The following is a 21,445-nucleotide window of genomic DNA, read 5'->3' as shown; positions in this document are numbered from 1 at the left end:
GGCAGAACGGCAAGTGAAAAGGATACATAATTATGAACATGAAAGTGATACAGGTAAGTGCAGAAAATATGAAAAGAAATGGAAGAGGTTAACATGGGAAAAGGAAGACAGATAAGTGGAGAAAGAAATAAGGAAAAACAAGGGAAACATTAGGAGGGCAAATTAAAACAGACCGGAGAAGAGAGAAAAATGAAAAGACTTCAAAGAAGTACATTTGAAACAGACTTTGACAAACAGATAAAATAGATGGATCTTAAGAATATCATGCTAAGTGAAATAAGACAGAAAAAGTCAAGAACCATTTGATTTCACTCATATGTGGGATATAAAGCAACAAATAACAAACAAGACAAACAGACAACTCATAGACACAATGTATGGTGGTTACCAGAGGGAAAGTGGGGTAGAGGGGTATAAAGGGGGTCAAACACTTAGCAACGGAAGGAGATCTGACTCTGGGTGGTGACACACAATGCAATATACAGGTGATGTATTATAGAAGTGTACATTTGAAACCTATCTAATTTTATTAACCAATGGCACCCAAAAAAATTTAATAACATTTTTAAAATTCTGATTAAGTTGAAGAAATTTCTCTGGAGCCACATTAATAAAACAGCTTAAATTTTTAAATAATTAAAATGTTTCCTTTAATTTTCATATTTATGTTTATAAAATAATGCTCTGAACAAGAATCAAGGACACAACCTGAAGTGATGTATTGTCCAAGAAATAATCCTAATGGAAAAATAGAAAAAAAACTTACCATATATATATATATTTTTAATATATTTTATTGATTTTTTACAGAGAGGAAGGGAGAGAGATAGAGAGTTAGAAACATCGATGAGAGAGAATCATCGATCAGCCGCCTCCTGCACATCTCCTACTGGGGATATGCCCGCAACCCAGGTACATGCCCTTGACCGGAATCGAACCTGGGACCTCTCAGTCCGCAGGCCGATGCTCTATCCACTGAGCCAAACCGGTTTCGGCATATTTTTAAATTATGGTAAATACTGGCAACACTGTGACTACAGAAAAGTGCAATTGTAGTTACTACATTCTGAAAATAGCAGCACCTAGAGCTCCTAGATATGATTTCATCCTAGATATGATTTCAGTACTTTTAAGACTATCAGACTATAGTTAGAAGAAAGCCAAAACCAGACCATCTCAATTTGCAACTGAAACAGGTGTTCAGGGAAGCATAGCTATCAAAAACAAAAACTTCAAACTTCACTCTTTTAAATTGAACTGGAGAATTTCCTGTATTCACTGCCAGGAAATATCACCCAACAGAAGTAAAAACTTTGATACCTTGACTGCTGAAATAATGACTTTGAAAAAAATAGTTCAAAATAATAAACTATCCTATCTAATAAAGAGGGAATATGCAAATTGACCATCACAAAGATGGTGGAGCCCATAGCCACAAGATGGCAGCACCCAGTCCCCTCAGCCCCCCTGAGTCCCCCAGTCCTTACAGCCCCACCGGGGGGGAGGGGGTTGCCAGAGTCCCCCAGTTCTTTCAGCCCTGCCGGAGGGGAGGGTGGGGCAGCCGGAGTCCCCAGTCCTTTCAGCCTAAACTGATTACTATGGTAAGTGGACCAACAAGGTTTTCAGCAAGTGTGAGAAGCAAGTATGAGAAGCAAGCCTTGGTGGGATAGAGGGAAAGCCGGCGGGTTCAGGGCCACTGCTGCCCAGGGAGGACCTCAGAGTTCGGTTCTGAAACCGAAAGGACCTGCTCCAGCGCAGGCTGGGGAGGAAGCGCCGCTGCCACCCACCCAGCGCCAGGTCCCTGGTTAAGGAAGCAGGTCCAAGTTGCAGCCATGGGGCCTGGCGGGGCTGTCTCACCCCGGACCATCGTGGCTGAGCTCTGGTGGGGGCGGCAAGCACCTCTGGGATCACTGTCTGCGCTCAGGCCGCCTACGGACACCGATGGAGCGGGTGTGGGTTGAACATTTTCATGAAAATGGGACGCCTGCCCTGGTCCCTGGCGAGGAGAGGGCAGCGGGATTGGGGGCGCAGCCTCAGGGCCCCGTTAGGAGGCACCGGGGCTTGGGAGGGGCTGGGAGCAGAGGGTCCTGGTTGCCGGGCTGACAGCAGGACGGACCCAAGGTGCCCCAGTGGCCATCATCCACCCAGTGCTGGGCAGTGGGCCCTCACTCTGGAGCTCAGCCATAGGAGGTGCTGGCCCCGGGATGTTTTTCCTGCAATCTGGCTGGAAGTACAGGAGGCAGTTGAATTAGAGTCATGATTGTAATTTAATTTCTCCAAACTCAGAGCTATTTTCTTTACAAATACATCAGGGGCCAGGAAATGTTCACAGAACTAGGGAACCATTCCCAAATCAGGAAGGGAAGTCACAGGGTGTATACTATTGCTACGAATATAGTATTTCCTACTACTTACAATATATACAATGTAATGTATTAGATGCCTTCCTATCGCATGAAGTATGTATTCTCATAGAGTAATACAGGTAGATATGTTATGGTTATGGCAGTATGTCATATCCTATCTATAATAATAAAAGTGTAATATGCTAATTAGACCAGACAACCTTCTGCAAGAAGCCAGGACTGCAAGGGAAACCAGGGTCCCAGGTGCCAGAGAGAAGCCGGTGCCGGAAGCCGGGGGAAGGAAGGCCTACTCTTGCACAAATTTCGTGCATCAGGCCTCTAGTAAATAAGAATTCCTATTTGTAGATAGAGCATGATTCTCCAAATATCCTGGTGTTTGAGCACATAATAAAATATAGTTTGGCCAAAAGTAAACTAGCTGAAATTAAAAAGCTCTACTACAGGAAACAAGAACACCAAAAATTCCAGATGAATAATCAGAAAATGTATTAACTGAAGTAATGTTGGGATGGCTATTTTTTTTGTCACACAAAAAAACAAAAGATAAGTGTTGACGAGCATGTGGAAAAATTAGAATTCTTGTACACGGTGGGAATGTAAAATGGTGTAACTGCTTTGGAAATCAGTATGGAGGCTCCTTGAAATATTAAAAATAGCTCTGGGTGGTGTGGTTCAGTGGTTGAGCATCGTCTCATGCACAGAGAGGTTGCCGATTCGATTCCCAATCATGGCACGTGCCCAGGTTTCGTGCTTGATCTCCAGCACGGGGCATGCAGGCAGCCGATTTATGCTTCTCTCTCATGGATGTTTCTCTCTCTTTCTCTCCCTCTCTTTTCCTCTCACTCTAAAATCAAAATGAACATATATTTTAAAAAGAATCAACCAATGAGTGCATAAATAAATGGAACAACAACTCAATGTCTCTCTCTTGTTCTCTCTCTCCCTTCTTATCTCTTTCTCTCTAAAATTAATTTAAAAATAGAAATACCATAAGATTGAACAATCATACTTCTGGGCTTTTATCTGGAAGATTTGAAATCAGGATCTTGAAGTGATATTTGCATTAATGTTCACTGCATCATCATTCACAATAGCCATGAAGTAGAAGCAACCTAAAGTGTCCATCAACAGATGAATGGGTAAAGAAAATGTGGTATACATATATAATGGAATATTATTCAGCCTTTAAAAACAGAGAAGGAAATCCTGCCATATTCAATAACATGGATGAGCTTTGAGGATATTATGTTAAGTGACATGAGTCAGTCACAGAAGAACAGATACTACATGATTCTACTTATATGAGATCTCTGAAATAGTCAAACACATAGAAGCAGAGAGTAGAATGGTGGCTGCCAGGAGTTAGGAAGAGGGGAAATGGTAAGTATAAAGTTTTAGTTAAGCAAGATAAATTCTTGAGATATGCTGTACAACACTGTCCCTATAGTTGACAATATTTTGTTTAGAGAGCAGAAATCATGCTAATTGTTCTTAGTATAATAAAAAATAAATAAAAAATTTTAAAAAACGAGAAAAGAAACTCCTGGACCATTACCACTTAGCAAGCAATGGAGAAACAAATAACAAAAAAACAGATGTACTGAGGCTGCTGTATTACATGGCCTCTTCTCACAAAGCTAAGTAGACAACTATGCTCTTTGAAACCCACTTTCTAATAAATGCAGTTCAGAATACTTGGACATGGGAAAAACAAACTGTATTTAGAATACATAGGAGACTGTCTGCAAAATAGAGTTAATGATTCTAAGATATTAGAGGCAAGGAAAGAATATTGGATAAAATTTAATAAAATGTACACTCAATGGACTGAGCCATAAAGGTATTCTTGAATTAATTTAGTGTCTCAGATACTGAAGTGATCATGTATTTAATTGTGTTTAGGATAGGCTAAAGGATATTTTAAATAAACATCTTTTAAATTACTTTGTGTGCTTTTTCATTTTAAATGACCCCAAATCTTGAATAACCCACACAGAATGTTACTTTATGTCACCACACAGAATTTTACATCATACACATATGTCTTTTCACTTGCCAGACAAATAACTGTGCTTATATTTTGTTACAAAACAAACCCATACTTGATTATATATTGTCATTTTTCCTCTCCAGTTGTTTCACATATGAATCATTTGTCTCCCCAATTAGATGATAAACTTCTTTAGGGCAAATCATATTGTCTTATCCTTTTATCATTCGCAGCTAACACAATGCTGGACTATAGACCTGCTCAATAAATGCGTACTGAATTGGACAGTACTCTTAGTCATTGCCATTTCTTTTCTCTGAAGTACAGTTGAACAGACTGAATGCTGTGGCACTGTCAGCTTTTATACTTCGTCCTGCTTCTATGACCACATTGCTAGAAGAAGACAAATCTTTACATTGATTCAATGCTGCTCCTGCCAGGATTATCAACAATAAATGACAATGCCCCAATGCCAGTTCAAGTGGTAAGTTTTATTATATACAAATACCTGTTACCTAGAGATTGAACCCAAAATACCTATATCAGACTTAGTCATTTTTACCTGCACTTGACTCAAAACAAATGATCAAACTTAAATATAAGTTCACTGCCTGAATCTTTCATTCTATAAGTGAACATTTTAAAAAATAGCAAAATGGGAAATACTAAAAATAATTACTTTAAATTACAGAAACCTATTAATTTATTAACCAATGTCACCCCAATACATTCAATAAAATTAAAAAAAGAAAGATTATCTAGACAGTTTGGCTCAGTGGACTGAAGGGTCCGGATTCAATTCTGGTCAAGGGCATGTACTTCAGTTGCCATTCCTGGTTGGGTTCAAAATTAATTACTTTTAAAGTAGATAAGTTGTAAATGTTCTCTATATACTGGCATTACTATGCCCAAATGTGAAGGCAAATTAATTTCTTCTAAAGTGAAATTCCTCTACTTTAAATTATAATGTCCATTGGCAGGTATTTACTTTACACTACTTTATAAGAAGATAAAATAATCTATCTTAATCCTATCACAAGCTGGGAGTCAAAATAAAAATATAATTATCATAGTAAGTTAATTTTCCAAATATAAAACTACGTCTCAATGCTTATTTAATAAAATTTTTTTCTTTTTCAATATAGAAATATTGAACTGAATTAAGATGTAGTTGAAACTTCCTTAATCAGGGCTAAGTTATAACATGAAACTAATAGAGAGTCACAGTGATCCAAAAAGGTCCTATTTTAATAAGCTTGAAAGAAAAAGGATCAGAATTCTGACTAAATTGTCATTTAAAGCCCTGTAATTCATGACAAACCACAACTCATGCAACCATGAAAACATTTATTTAAAATCATAGCAGGACTATATTATCTTTTCAGTTTTAATTGAAACTTTGAAGGAAAAAAAAAGCAATGACCTATCAAAGTTTCTTTGATAAATCTATTTTATTACACATTTTATATCTTTACTAGAGGCTTGGTGCACAAAATTCATGCACGGGGGGGTGGGTGGGTGGGTGTTCCTCAGCCCAGTCTGCAACCTCTCAATCTGGGACCCCGTGGGGGATGTCCAGTTTTAAACCAGCAGTTGGACATCCCTCTCACAATCCAAGACTGCTGGCTCCCAACTGCTCCCCTGCCTACCTGATTGCCCCTAACTGCTTCAGCCTGTAGTACCTGATCAATGCCTAACTGCTCCCCTGCCAGCCCGATTGCCCCCAACTGTCCTTCCCTGCTGACCTGATTGCCCTCAACTGCCCTCCCCTGCCGGTCCAGTCGCCTCCAACTGCCCTCCCCTGCAGCAGGCCTGGTGACCCCCAACTGCCCTCCCCTGCTGGCCGGGTCACCCCTAACTGTCCACCCCTGCCAGCCACCTTGTGGCTGTGAGCACTGCCATCTTTGAGGGTGTGGCAGTCAAGTAGCATATTCCCTCCTTATTGGCTGTAGGCGCTGCCATCTTTCAGGGCAAGGCAGTCAATTAGCATATTCCCTTCTTATTGGCCGTGGGCACCACCATCTTTGTGACGGTGTGAGGGTCAATTAGTATATTCCCTCTTTATTAGATAGGATTTCTTTTTCTTGATATAAAAATTATCATATATGAACATAATAAATGATTTTTCTTTCATTACTTTGCTAAATGAATTAAAATTAAAACTTCATGTCATGGAAAATAAAAAATAATGAAACATTTTTTTTTAATTTTATAACTTGGCCGAAAATATGAATGATGTTAGTATCAAAATTGTGGTTTTGTGGTTCACACTACACAGTTTTTCACACTACTCATGTTTTAAAGGTGAACTAGAAGTGAAGTGTATTTTAAAATCAAACCACTACAATGGCTGCTATCTATTTGGCTGAAAAGCTCTTATTTGCACCAACCTCCAATGGCAAACTGAATTTTTTTTTTCTAATTTAAGAAAAGCAGGGAAAAGGCCAAAATGAACACCTAAGAAAGTTATAATGACAGTAACTATATTCACATTTATCACTACAATGAAAAAACACACCTGCTAATCCTGATCCCTATAAAAAATTTTAAGCTCCATTGAAATGTAAGCATATGTGCATTATTCTGATGACATTTTATTCCCTCTCTTGCCTTGTTGACATTTATAACATGACCCAGTTCAGCTAAAATTACTATAGTGAAAAAGTAGCTGCACTCTGATAAGTGATTTTACCTAGACATGCTGTCTGGTTCCCACTGGTATACACATGCTGACATCCCTGGGTGAGAGAGATTAATTCCTTCTACTTGTCTTTTTCATGATAAAAGGCATCGATAGTGACTTTTTAAAAATTCCTTGCTTTTAAACTGAGAAACTGAAAAGCTGTGAATGCTAGGCTTCACCAATCAAGTAAGAAAACTAAACCTTGTAACAACACAAGCTAAAGAAAATATCCTAAAGCTGATATCTTGGGAAATGAAGATAATAGGAAAGAAATCACCTAAATTGGTAGTCTCAGTATTTCTGGCCATGTTCCCTACTCCCCATAGGTAGTAGTGGACTGGCAACTGGAAGGCATATGAGACAAAACATAAAAGTGGAATTTCAGAGATAATACTATTCCATGTTAAATGATCAGGAAGTATGAATTAAATAAAAAAATTTTGCAGGTATATTAAAGATATAAAATAAAAGGTCTTTCAAAGATAGTGTGAGATAGAAGAAAAATACCTGAAAATGAACTAATGGAGAATTTACCAGAAAGTTATTGAAATTATTGGTAGAAATAAAAATGTCTTCTCAAAGGAATCCAAGACATGTTGATTGAAAATCTGAGGCTCCATTAAGGAAAATACTAGGTAAGAGGCTCAGGGTCCTGAAAATAAAGAGAAGTAAAGAGAAAGAATTTCTCTCAACAGGCAGAATCCAGTACTTGAGTAGTGATATTTTCTAAGTGATCAACTCAAATGTATGCCAAGGATAGTGAGCCTGTAGTACCAATAGAAATGGGTCCAGTTTACCACCCTTATGAATCAGGAAAGCAAAAGAGAGTGAGACTCAGGTACAGTATACAGAGCAGTAAACTTACCTGCACCTTGGGCCTGGGACCCAGAAGTAATGAAAAGTAGAAAAAAATGAAAGTGAAGTTAGAGAGGTCTGAATAAAGAGTGTTTAATGCTTTAAACTGTCAAGATCAACAATTTGCTTATATGTAAAACCCGTAATAGCATATTAGGGATTATAATAAATCATAATTACTATTTTTAAGAATAAATATGGATTTAAGTGCTGCTGAAATTACTCTGAATTCAGAAGTATCAGGATGTCTGTGGCAGGATGTATGGCAGAGCTGGTAACATATACCAGCTGTGTCATGACCTGACTTGCACAAGGAGTGGAAACCTAAGAGCAGCTGACTTGAGGGCGAGTAGAAGGAGAGTAGAGAAAAGCCTAACCCTGGGCCTATGGAAAGGAGACAAATTGTTTTCATCATGTGAGTTCTGATGTACAATCACAGCAATGATGACTGAAGCGAATGCCATGAAATATTGAAAGCTCCAAATTTGCATGTGAGAGCACCAAAAGACAGTGTCTCTAATAAGGAAGGAGCTATACAGGACATACATCACAGAGGTCGTGGTGAGGGTCGGCCCTCATGCTGACTGCATGAAAAGACAAGAGTCAAGGAACATGTGGGGCCTGTGTGCACTGGCAAAATGCCATGCATATAAAAAATAAATGGGGGTATACTGTACAGAGGAGGTGGAAGCCTTGCATTATACAGGTAGGGCATGAACAAATATAACTGAGTTACTACTGTTAATGTGACTACATATGATCCCCCAGAATAGTGAGGTATGGAGAAACTCAAGTTAGGCACAATTTGTGTCTTGATTGTCTGAGAATGTTTATTCTGACAGACATAATGAGGGAAAGAGAATGATTAAGAAGAGAGTAGAGGTAAGAGGAAGAATATAGTTCCTAGATTAGACTTATTCCAGATCACTGAGAAAAGCAGTCTTCTACTCTATGACCCTTTTTATAACATTCTTAATGGTGTGGTCTGGGGTGGAGATGGAGGTTTTCTTAACAAGATGATGACAATCACAACAAATGATATTTGCCTAGTGCCAGCTACTGTAAAAAACACTTAATTATTCATTAACTCAATGAATTCTCACTACAGTGTTAGAAGGTAGATGCTGCTATTATTAATCTCACTTGATTAATAATGGAACTGAGTCAACTCATCAGCCATCTGCACCTTGTGTGGGAGAAAGATGAACCTGGACAGGCTTCACTGTCAAAGTATAGAGCTCAAAGCCAGCACAGTTACTATCAACAAGGAGGGAATTCTCAGAGGCAAAGAAAAAATAGAAAGAGAGAGGCTAAATCCTTGAGCTAATAACCAAATTTTGCAGGCACAAGGGGAGACCTATAGCTTTTCAGGCTAAATTCATAAAAAATATGGGCAATGGGAAGCTATAATCTGTACACTGTGCAGAGACAACATTTGCAGTTTCAATTCAAGCAAGTTAACTGACTACCAGATCAAAAAAACCAAGGTCCTCAAAGCATATAATAAAGCTTAGAGTCGCTTCAACATGCAGGGTGAGGCAAATGTAGGTTTATAGTTGTGAGTACACAAAGCACAGAGTTTATTCTTGTATTATTAATTATTGTATTATTTTCCATACGAACAACTGTAAACCTACTTTTGCCTCACCCTGCATGTTGAAGCGACTGAGTTTAAGTAACATTTTCCATTTCTTTGAATGTCTAGTAATATTTAAGGAAAACATTATCAGTGAATGAACATACAAAAAAAAAATCTCAAGAGAAAAATGGAAGCTAAAAAAGAAAAAGAGGAGACTCTAGATCTGAAAAATACAATAACTGAAATAAAACATTCACCAAATGAACACAACAACAAATTGGAGATAGCAGGAAAAGAATCCATAAATTTGAAGTTGAATTAATAGGAATTGCCCAATCCAAAGGTGAGAGAGAAGAAAAGACTGAAGAAAAATGATTGTAACACTAGAGACCTGTAAGACAGTATGAACTAATCCAACATAAGTATAAATGGAATCCTAGCAGAACAAGTGATAAAGGGAATTTTAAAATATTCATAAATATGATGGCTAATAAATCCCCAAATTTAATGCAAAATAATAGGTAAGACCCAAGAAATTCAGTAATATCTAAACAGGATAAATACTAGGAAAATTTATGCTAGAAACAACATAGTTAAACTCCTGAAAGCCAAAGATAAAAAATTAATCTTGAAAGAGACCAGGGAAATTCCATAAAGGGGAAAATGAAGACTGACAGCCAAATTCTCTTCAGAAACTAAAGGAGCCAGAGAAATTGAAACAACATACTTAAAGTACAGAAACCAAGAATTCTATTTCCAGAAAGTTCATCCCTCAAAAATAAAAGTAATATAAGGACATACTCAGATAACAAAAATAAGAGAATCTATTGCCAGCTGACTTGAATAATAAAAAATGCTAACAAATTCTTCAGTCTGAATGATACTAGATGACAACTAAGGTCTACAGAAAAGAAGGATGAGTAAATATATGCATAATATAAAGAGTATACAAAATTTTTCTTTCTTCTCCTAATAAAAAAACACAAAAGATTACCTAAGGCAAGAGTTATACCACTGTATGAACTTTATGTTAATAATATAATAGTAATAATAATAATGATGATGTAGTATTAACATCAGTTCATCTATTGTAACAAATATACCACACTTAAGTATAATGTGAATAGTAGGAGAAAACTATGCAGGGTGAAAAGAGATAGATGGGAACTCTGTATTTTCTGTTCAATTTTTCTGAAAGCCTATAATTACTGTAAAATAAAGTCTATAAAAACTTTAATTACTAACATAGGGTAATATAATAGTGATTATACCATAACTCTAACTTTTGAATAACTGTTTGGTGTAATAGCAAACCAAGCATCACTAAAAACACCACCACCACCTAACAAACTAAGTAGTAATAAACGAGAATTTTCAAAGGACATACACACATATGTCATACATTTCAATCAACAACGAACCGCATATACTATGGTGGTCACATAAGATTATAACAGAGCTGAAAATTTTCTATTGCCTAGTTACATTGTAGTGCAATGCATTTCTTATGTGTTTGTGGTGATGCTGGTGGTAACACAAACCTACTGCACTACCAGTCATATAAAAGTATAGCACATATGAATTCAGTAGTTGGCTATACTATATAGGTTTGTGTAGGTATACTCTATGATGTTGCACAATTACAAAATTGCCTAATAACGCATTTTTCAGAACGTATCCCCATCAATAAGTGGCATATGACTGTATATGGAAAACCTACACCTGACATCATATTTAATAATGCAAAAGTGGATACTTTCCCCCTAAGTTTGGGAACAAGGAAAGAATATACCTTCCAATCACTTCTATTCAACATTGTATGGGTAATTCTAAAATCCTATAAAATAAAAGCCTAATATGCTAAGTGTCCGGTTGTCCATTCAACCAATCAAAGCGTAATATGCTAATGATATGCTAAGGCCGCTCAACTGCTTGCTATGACGTGCACAGGCCACCAGGGGGCAGACAGTCAACTGGTCAACCAGTCACTATGATGTGCACTAACCACCAGGGGGCAGACGCTCCGACTGGTAGATTAGCTTGCTGCTGGGGTCTGGCCAATTGGGACTGAGCGAGATGGGCCAGACATGCCCTGGAGCCCTCCCATGGTCCCTCCCCAGCTGGCCAACCTCCCACATCCCTCCCTCACCCTGATAATGCACTGGTGGGGTCCCTCAGCCTGGCCTGTGCCCTCTTGCAATCTGAGACCCTTTGGGGGATGTTAGAGAGAGCCGGTTTCGGCCCGGTCACGCAGGCCAGGCCGAGGGACCCCCTTCTGGTGCACCAGGCCTCTAGTGTATAATAAGGCATCAAAAACAATGAAAAGCAAACATATTTGAAATATAGAAGTAAAATGTATTCTTAGACAACATGATACTGTATACAAAAAATTGTAAGAAATTAAAAGAAAAACTACTAAAACTAATATATATATTTAGTAAAATTAAAGGTTACTACCAACAATTTGAAAATGAAATTAAGAAAATAATTCTACTCATAAGAGCTTTAAAAATAATAAAATCCTTAGCAACAAAGTACAAAACCTATTTACTGAAAACTACCAAAGATCACTAAGAGAATTTAAAGAAAATTTAAGCAAATGGTGCCACATTCCATGTTTATAAATTGTTTGACTATTGTTAAGATGAAAAATTTCCCAACTTCATTTAAAGATAAAATGCAATTTGCATCAAAATCCCAGTATTTTGTGGAAATTGACAAACTAATCATAAGTTTTTATACTAATGCTAAGAATGTAAAGTAGGAAAAATAACGCTGACAAAGAGCAAGGTAGAAGAAATTATAAAACTCAAGTTAAAAACCCTGCTATAAAGGTGTAATAATCAAGACGGTGTAGTATTGGTCTAAAAATGGCCATACATATCAATGTAGCAGAATAGAAACCCCAAAAATAAATCTTTCCATTTGTGAAAAATTAATTTTAGACAAAGGTGCCACTATGGAATTATATGGAGGAAAGAATAGTCCATATAGCTATCCAATTGCCCAGTACTGCATGTTGAAAGACTAATCTTTCCTCTATAAAATTATAAAACTTCTGGAAGAAAATAAAGGAAAAAATCTTGGGCTAGCAAAGATATCCTATATACGACACCAAAAGCATAATCTATAAAAGAAAAATTTGATCAACTGGATCATAAAAATTAAAATCTTCTGTTCTTGAAGACAGCATAAGAAAATAAAGATTTTCCACTGTCTCAAAGAAAACATTTGCAAATCTGACTTCACCACAGAAGATATAAGAGGACTAATCACATGAAAATACACCCAATATCATTAGTCTTTAAGGAAATGAAAATTTGGAACCACAATAAGATACCACAACACATCTATTAGAATGGATATAATCTTAAAAACTGATAATATCAAGTGTTACTGAGGAAGAAAAACTTACTTTCCTACTTTGCTGGAGGGAAGGTAAAATGGCATAGCCACACTGAAAGAGATCAGCAATTTCTTAAAAAGTTAAAAGTAAATTTACCAATTTATAATTCTACTCCTAGGTGTTACCATAAGAGAAATGAAAACATGTGCCCATACAAGGACTTGTGCATGAATGTTACAGTACTAGACTGGAAAAAAATCTGAATGCCGCCCCCCATTGTTAAATAAATAAACAAAATAGGATATACTTATAAAGTGGAATATTATTAAACAATAAAAAGTAACCAACCATTGATATATTCTACAACATTAAGGAACCTCAAAAATAGTATGCTAAGTAAAAGAATTCAAACACACAAGTCCATATTATACATGGTTCAGCATATAACTGCTTTATCTGATTCCCAATCCTCCTATATAATAAAGAGGTAATATGCAAATTAACCCTCATGCCCTCACAAGATGGCTGCCTATGACCAGGCTGGCAGTGGTGTTAGTGAGGGCCGACCAAACGACTGAACAAGCAGGCTGCGTGGGGCAACCAGGCTGGCAGGGGTGTTAGTGAGGGACGACCAAACAACTGAACAAGTGGGCTGCGTGGGGTGACCAGGCCGGCAGGGGGGTTAGTGAGGGACAACTAAATGACTGAACAGCAGGCTGCATGGGGCAACCAGGCTATCACGGGGGCCGTGAGGGGCGACCAGGCCGGCGGGGGGGGGGGCAGTTGGGGGCGACCAGGCTGGCAGGGGGGGCAGTAAGAGATGACCAGGCTGGTGGGGGGGGCAGTTAGGAGCAACCAGGCCAGCTGGGGGGGGGGGGGGCAGTTGAGGGCGAATAGGCTGGCGGGGGGGGGGGCAGTGATGGGTGACTAGACTGGCAGGGGGGCAGTTGGAGTGACCAGGCCAGCAGGGGGGAGCAGTAAGGGGTGACCAGGTTGGCGGAGCGGGGGGAGTTAGGAGTGACGAGGCCAGCAGGGAGGAGGCAGTTGGAGGTGACCTGGCCGGCAGTGGGGGGCAGTTAGGGGCGATCAGGCTGGCATGTAGAGGCAGTGAGGGGCGATCAGGCCAGCGGGGGCGGGGGGGAGGGGCAGTTAAGGTGACCAGGCAGGCAGGCAGGCAGGTGAGCGATTAGGAACCAGCAGTCCAGGATTGTGAAAGGGATGTCCGACTGCTGGTTTAGGCCCGATCCCAGGGGTCGGACTTAAACCGGCAGTCAGACATCCCCCGAGGGGTCCCGGATTGGAGTGGGTGCAGGCTGGGCTGAGGGGACCGCCCCCCCCCCCACCTGCACGAACTTCGTGCACCGGGCCTCTAGTATAAGTATAAAACTTCATGAACAATCCAATTCTTATTCCTTTTGTTCTCAGTATATGTCTCCTTAATATCAAACTCATACTAATTTCAAAAGGAGTCTCATAAACTGAAGAGTCACATATTCTTTTTTTTTTTTAATCCTCACCCGAGGGAGGGAGGGAGAGAGTGAGAGACAGAGAGACAGACAGAGACAGAGAGAGATCCATGTGAATCCTTACACACCCTGACTGGAAACTGAACCTGCAACCCAGGTATGTGCCTTGACTGGGAATTGAACCTGCAACCTTCCTGTGCACAGGATGACACCCAAATAACTAAGTCACTCTGGCAGGACTCGCATATAGAGTCTTAAGTGATATATAAAATGTTAAAATAATATTCTCATCTATCCTATATTTAAATTTAAAAGATTACTCAAATCATACTGTAATACTTATTCACCTTAGCCCTAGATTTTATCACAGACCATGGAATTACGAAATACTCAATAGGACTTAAAAAATAAAATTTAGTATTAATTCAATCAACAAATATTTATAGAACATCAATTATATATCAGGCAATAGCTGGGCATTGGAGATACAATGATGAGTGAAAACAGAGATGGTTCCCCCCTACATGTAGATTTTCTAATCCTAATGAACAAACATAAAGCAATTTCCCTACCAAAGTCACCTATTTGAGCAGCAAGATTTATGAACTATTTCTCAATGAAAACGTATTGGTTCAATTTATAAAAAAGAGTTGAGTTAAACTTCCAAACTATCTTCGAGAACAGAAACTATCGTAATTAAGTGAACAGACCTGGAAATGGAAGTTTAAAATGCTTTGTTCTTAAAAATATACTACAAAGGAAGAGAGTAATAGGGAAAACCATTTTCATGGACTTGTAATGTTGCTTCTAACATGATTTCCTTTTGAAAATATGTAAAATAAATTCAGCACATAGAAACATAAAAATGCTTTTAAGCAATTAGTCAAGGAGCACCAATTAGAATACCTTCATTCTTAAGGATATATTGACTACCTTACTTTAATCAGATGATTTCAAGTATTGCCTTTTAAATCATTCCAGTCTGGCTTCACCTCACCTCACCGCCTCCATTCCGGTGATTATGAACATCTTTTAGAGATCCCTCCAATATGTTATAGTCGCTTCAGGGTTTTTGAATATTCTATTCCCACTGCCTAAATAACATGGCCTCTCTCTCTGGCTCTGACCAGTCTTACATTTCTGCTCATGTCTCAGCTTAGATCTTTCCTGAGGTCCCCTGGAATAGGCTACAGCTCCCCGGACTGTGCTCTGAATACACCATGAGCTTCCCCTTCCTAGAATTCCTAAAATTTCTAATTATAAGTGTAATGTCTGATTCAACAATACGTTTGCAAGTACTATATTCCTGGAGCACCTGGTTTGAAACTCAATAAATATTTGTTGAATAAATGATGTTCAGGTAAAATATGAATAAACATACTCATTATTTCTTGCCACACATATTACAATGCAGTGGAAAATCTTTTCTCTAATTAAAGAGCAGGAAATCATGCTGTCATTTTGTCATTTTCTCTAGCATATATATATTAACACCTCTCATCACAGAATAAGTAGAAATCCACTGATGTTTCTGAAGCAGTTCTAAGATTTAATTTCCTCATATTTTATCCTGTCTTTTCTCTTTTTAAGAAAAATAGCACTTTGATATAGAATATATCTGATTCCTGTATAGACTTGCAATGCATAATTTATAGATGGACAGCAAAAATATGTGAAAGATGACAACTTGAAAGAAATAAACACAGAAAAATAAAACTAAAATAACACAAAATACTATTAAATATTTTATATAGTCTAATCAAAAGCAATCTGCAGATATCAATAAACTAAAATAACCATAATGTAAAAAAAGTCTAAATGTTATTTTCTTTTGAATTCTAGTTTCTTTTGTGAACAAAAGGTCAAAATCAATAACTGAGATAATTTCTTGTAAGATTATCTTTCTGACCAGCCTCATGTTCCTGAATAGAATATTAAATTCACTCATAAAACATTGTGTGAACTTTGTGACTACAAATAGATTCTATCCTACTTCTAAAAGCACATTTCCATTTAACTAGATGAATCAATGAGTCAACTTAATATTATTTGGAATATAAGAGTTTGATAACCTAATGGGTATAGAAACTATAATTGTTAGCCAAAATAATTCTAACCCATATTACAAGTTTCTACGTTTTTACCAAGAGAGATTTCAGGATGAGTAGATTTCCAAATTAAACTATTAAAATTTAATTCCAACAGTCAAAACTAACTTTTCTTAAGATCCACATGAGTGTCTTACTATTTATCCTTTTCAACTTTGGTAATATTTTCACGAGACTTGAGTAACAGGATTAAATTTGTCTTAACTATGACTAGAGAGGAAGACATTACAAATTCTTCTTAATTGTGCTCTGTGTCCTCCCTCTACTCTTTAATACCGCAGGGAGAATTAACATTTTCCCTCCTTTCATCACATCTTTACAGTATTTGGACTATAGCACAAATAGTATCAATGCTGGTGCACCGAGGCTTACTGACACCCACTTGCTCACTAAAGGATAGCCACAGATCAATACATGCAGTCACCAGCTGCCACATAGGTTTTATTTTATTTTTCTGGTGGAATTATCTGTCTCTCTTTCTTCCTATCTATCTATCTATCTATCTATCTATCTATCATCTATCTATCTATCTAGTTATTCTTCCTCTGGTAAGAAAAAAAAATCTGGGAAAATAAACAAAGGCCCAGCTAGCATGGCTCAACGGTTGAGCATTGACCTATGAACCAGGAAGTCATGGTTCAATTCTCAGTCAGAGCACATACTCGGGTTGCGGTCTCAATCTCCAGTGTGGGGCGTGCAGGGGCAGCCTACCAATGATTCTCTCTCATCACTGATGTTTCTATCTCTCCATCCCTCTCCCTTCCTCTCTGAAGTCAATAAAAATCTATTAAAAAAAAAAAAAAAGAAAAGAAACAAGGTCTCCAAACCACCCTTATTTTCTTCCTGACTTACTACCCATTTAAACAAAGAATGGTGATTAGAACTAAAATATAACATCCAAAAACAATCAGTGGGGTCACCTCAAAAATAGTTTACTAAACTGAAAGTATAAAAAATTTAATTCAAAAACAATTTTATAAAAATAGGAGCCATCTTTTAACTTTCAAAAAGCAATATAACTTTCAATCTATGCAGGGCCCATGGTCAAGTGATGCAGTTATCTGTACTTTATCAAAGTTAAACACCAGTAATTTAGTTGTATAGCCTACCATACACCTAGGCTATATGGTATAGTCTATTAATCCTAGGCTATAAACTTGTACAGCATGTTACTGTACTAAACGCTATAGGCAATAATAACTCATTGAGTTATGATATTATGATAACTACAATGTCACTAGGCAAAAAGAATTTTTTGTTCTATTGTAATCTTATGTGACCACCATGGCATATGAGGTCTGTTGTTGACCAAAACAGTGTTATCTAGTGTGTGACTGTATTTCAACCAATCTCCAGTCCAATAATTGCTGTTTAATAAGCCCAAGTGGAGATATAGGAAATCCACTTACTTTTTCATAGGATTATAAAATATAATCATATTTCTTCTAAACATTATGATAAAAGTTTGCTAACAAGATGGCACATATTTGCATTTCCATGTTACATGGATTAAGGTCTGGAGTCTTGAGGCCATAATTTAACCACAGGTAAATGGGGACATGGAAATGTTAAAAAAATAAAAGGATCCGAGATTCACAGATAGTGCAATTCAATTTAACAAATACTGAAGATCTATTATAGCTTGCTTTTGAAGGCCCAAAGAAAACCTTGAACAAGCGACTCTGTGTTATAGTATCCATATCAAAATGGCAGTATTGTTTATCTCAGACATTTGCAAAAATCAAATGAGGTGATATGCAAAAGTGCCTATAAGAGGGTAAACACCCAACAAACGGCTGTTAATTCTAGTCTCTTTATTAACATAACCAATGTGCTTCCTTTTTTAGTGACAAAATATTTTCTTGTTTTCAAAATTTAATTCCTAAATCAGCAAAATAGCAACACATTTGTTCATTAATGTAGGTGGTAAATTTATTAACTATGGGTACTGGAGTTTTAGAATAAATTACTCATTTCTAATTCCAAAATATTAATTAATGTTAGATTATAAATACTTCTTCTAATTCTTCTCGCTCATTTTCAACTCTCTGTGGATCTGCTTTCTAGGAAATTTGCTTTCCTTAAGCAACACAAAGGTCCAGGAAGCAACAGCTAAAACTTTAAAGATGAAGTGTGATTCTATCAGTTCAGACAGAATATTCACATACACTCATAATAACCATTGTTTAGTCTCTACTGTACTGTTATTTTCTGTATGATAAGATCTTATTCCTACAGAATGAGTTAAGGTTATAAAAGCAGGTATTTTCTGAATATGAAAACTTTAAATTCAAGCCAAAATTTGCTTTAAAATACTCTACTTAATGAAAAGAGATGCATGTAAAATATGAGAAATTAGTTCTTTGCCCCTTTATTTTATTTTATTTTTTTTTTATTTTATTGATTTTTTACAGAGAGGAAAGGAAAGAGATAGAGAGTCAGAAACATCGATGAGAGAGAAACATCGATCAGCTGCCTCCTGCACATCTCCCACTGGGGATGTGCGCGCAACCCAGGTACATGCCCTTGACCGGAATCGAACCTGGGACCTTTCAGTCCGCAGTCCGATGCTCTATCCACTGAGAAAAACCGGTTTCGGCATCTTTGCCCCTTTAATAATGAATTCAGGTATATAAATAATAAAACTACCTAAAGCATCATTCATGTTTTATCAACCACATTCATTCAGTGACACTGCACTGCAATAAAATATTAATTCACATAAAAATACTACTGTATTTTGAAAAGGCCACAAGTTTTCTAGACTGTAAAATTAAAATAAGACTGATAAACATGCAGGACATCTTTATTCCTCTAGAGGTATATGCTGTGTATCAAGAAAATAAGATGGCAAACGGTTAGTCAATGTAAAAAGACTCCTAAAGAGGTTATGAATATACTAGAGGCCCAGTGCACGAAAATTTGTGCACTGGGGGGAGAGGTCCCTCAGCCCGGCCTGCCCCCTCTCACAGTCCAGGAGCCCTCAGGGGATGTCCTACTGATGGCTTAGGCCTGCTCCCTGTGGACTCTGCTGCTGCCACTGCCGGCTGCTGCGCTGCCTGAGCCTCGGCCCGGCCCTCGTTGCCTGAGCCTCGGACCCTCCCAGTGGCCGCTGCCAGACCTGGCAGTGGTACCTGCCATCTGGGGCCTGCCTGAGCCTCGGGCCATCCCTGGCAGTGGCAGCCACCATCCACAGCTTGCCTGAGCCTTGGGCAGCCGCTGTGGCTTTGTCCAGATGGATGTCTGGAAGACATCTGCCCTAATTAGCATATTACCCTTTTATTAGTATAAATTGGCCCTTAACCTTTTTTGGGTTACAGACGTGATAGTACTCATAAATGGTACAGACATTAGAAAAAAATGTGTATGCACATACAAAATATAGCAGACCATCTTAGGAGCTTCATAGCCTTCTGAAGACAGAACCCATACAGGTTAAGAATCTTTATGTAGACAGACCCTCAATATTGAGTGAATATTTTCACTGTGACCCCAGGTCCAAGGCCAGTGACAATTTGTTATTTTGCTGAGGCACACATTTGAATCACATTAAAATAAACCTGAAAGACTGATGTGAACTAGCAAGTCACCTAGCTAGTGAGGAAGCCTGGTGTTCACATCTCAGTTTGACTTTGGCATCTTTACAATTCATTATTTAGTTATCAAGACATGCTTTAGTGGTAATCATTAGTATATCCAGGTCTTTGGACTTCTCATAATGAAAAGGGTCTACTGCTTGCATAGACCAAGGCTCCCTGGCAAGTTACATCATGATGATTCTCTAAAAGAAAGCAGGCTTATAAAAGATAACAAGCTGCCTGACCGGTTTGGCTCAGTGGATAGAGCGTCGGCCTGCGGACTGAAGGGTCCCGGGTTCGATTCCGGTCAGGGGCATGTACCCTGGTTGCGGGCACATCCCCAGTGGGGAGTGTGCAGGAGGCAGCTGATCGATGTTTCTCTCTCGTTGTTTCTAACTCTCTATCCCTCTCCCTTCCTCTCTGTAAAAAATCAATAAAATTTATAAAAAATAAAAAAAAAAGATAAGCTAATGCAAGAAATAAAGTACATTATCTTCATAAATAGTAACTCATTAACATATTAAATCCCTATTTTATAGAAGGTACTTTCTAGCCATTGTGTAGTTCACAAAGATAAAAGATACAGACTTAGTCTTCTAAAAACATTCAATATTGTCCTAATTGGTTTGGCTCAGTGGATAGAGTGTCAGCCTGTGGACTGAAAGGTCCCAGGTTCGATTCCGGTCAAGGGCATGTACCTTGGTTGTGGGCACATCCCCACTAGGGAGTGTGCAGGAGGCAGCTGATCGATGTTTCTAACTCTCTATCCCTCTCCCTTCCTCTCTGTAAAAAATCAATAAAATATATTTTTAAAAAAACCATTCAATATGATTATGCACCAAGTTTACTTCTGAAAATATTGACTACAAAAAACCACATGACCGAAGTTTTATTACAGTCACTCTTCAAAAAGTAGTTATGTGTCAGGTACCTATAATAATAAAAGGGTAATATGCTAATTAGACCGGATGTCATTCCGGACGTCCTTCCTGACGAAGCCAGGGGTCAGAGGGAAGCCATCCCGGGTCCCGGGTGCTGGAGGGAAGCCGGTGCTGGCAGCCGGGGGAAGGAAGGCCTACTCTTGCACGAATTTTCATGCATCGAGCCTTTAGTCCTATATAATAAAAGGCGAATATGCAAATTGACCTAACAGTGAAACGACCAGTCACTATGATACACACTGACCACCAGGGAGCAGACGCTCAACACAGGAGCTACTCCCTGGTGGTCAGTGTGCCCCCACAGGGGGAGCGCTGCTCAGCCAGAAGCCAGGAGCCTGTCCTGCCTCCGCGGCAGTGCTAAGCACATCCGACTGCCGGTTTAGGCCACAGGGAGCAGGCCTATGCCGTCAGTCGGACATCCCCTGAGCTCCCGGACTGTGAAAGGGTGCAGGCCAGGCTGAGGGGACCATCCCCCCCCCCCCAAGTGCACAGATTTCATGCACTGGGCCTCTAGTTTATAATATTCTTCAATT

The 21,445-nt window shown here is 38.4% G+C and overlaps 1 protein-coding gene across 2 annotated transcripts in view; it reads right to left on the bottom strand.

The window, feature by feature from the left end:
- Positions 1-21,445, bottom strand: part of COMMD10 (COMM domain containing 10) — a 153,546-nt gene that overhangs the window by 36,321 nt on the left and 95,780 nt on the right. The gene's annotated exons all lie outside the window — the stretch shown is intronic.

The sequence above is a fragment of the Myotis myotis genome, unplaced genomic scaffold, assembly GCF_014108235.1.
Source record: "Myotis myotis isolate mMyoMyo1 unplaced genomic scaffold, mMyoMyo1.p scaffold_m19_p_5, whole genome shotgun sequence".
Lineage (NCBI taxonomy): Eukaryota > Metazoa > Chordata > Mammalia > Chiroptera > Vespertilionidae > Myotis > Myotis myotis.
The sequence above is the reverse complement of the archived record's forward strand: the minus strand, read 5'-3'. Positions and strand labels throughout refer to the sequence as shown.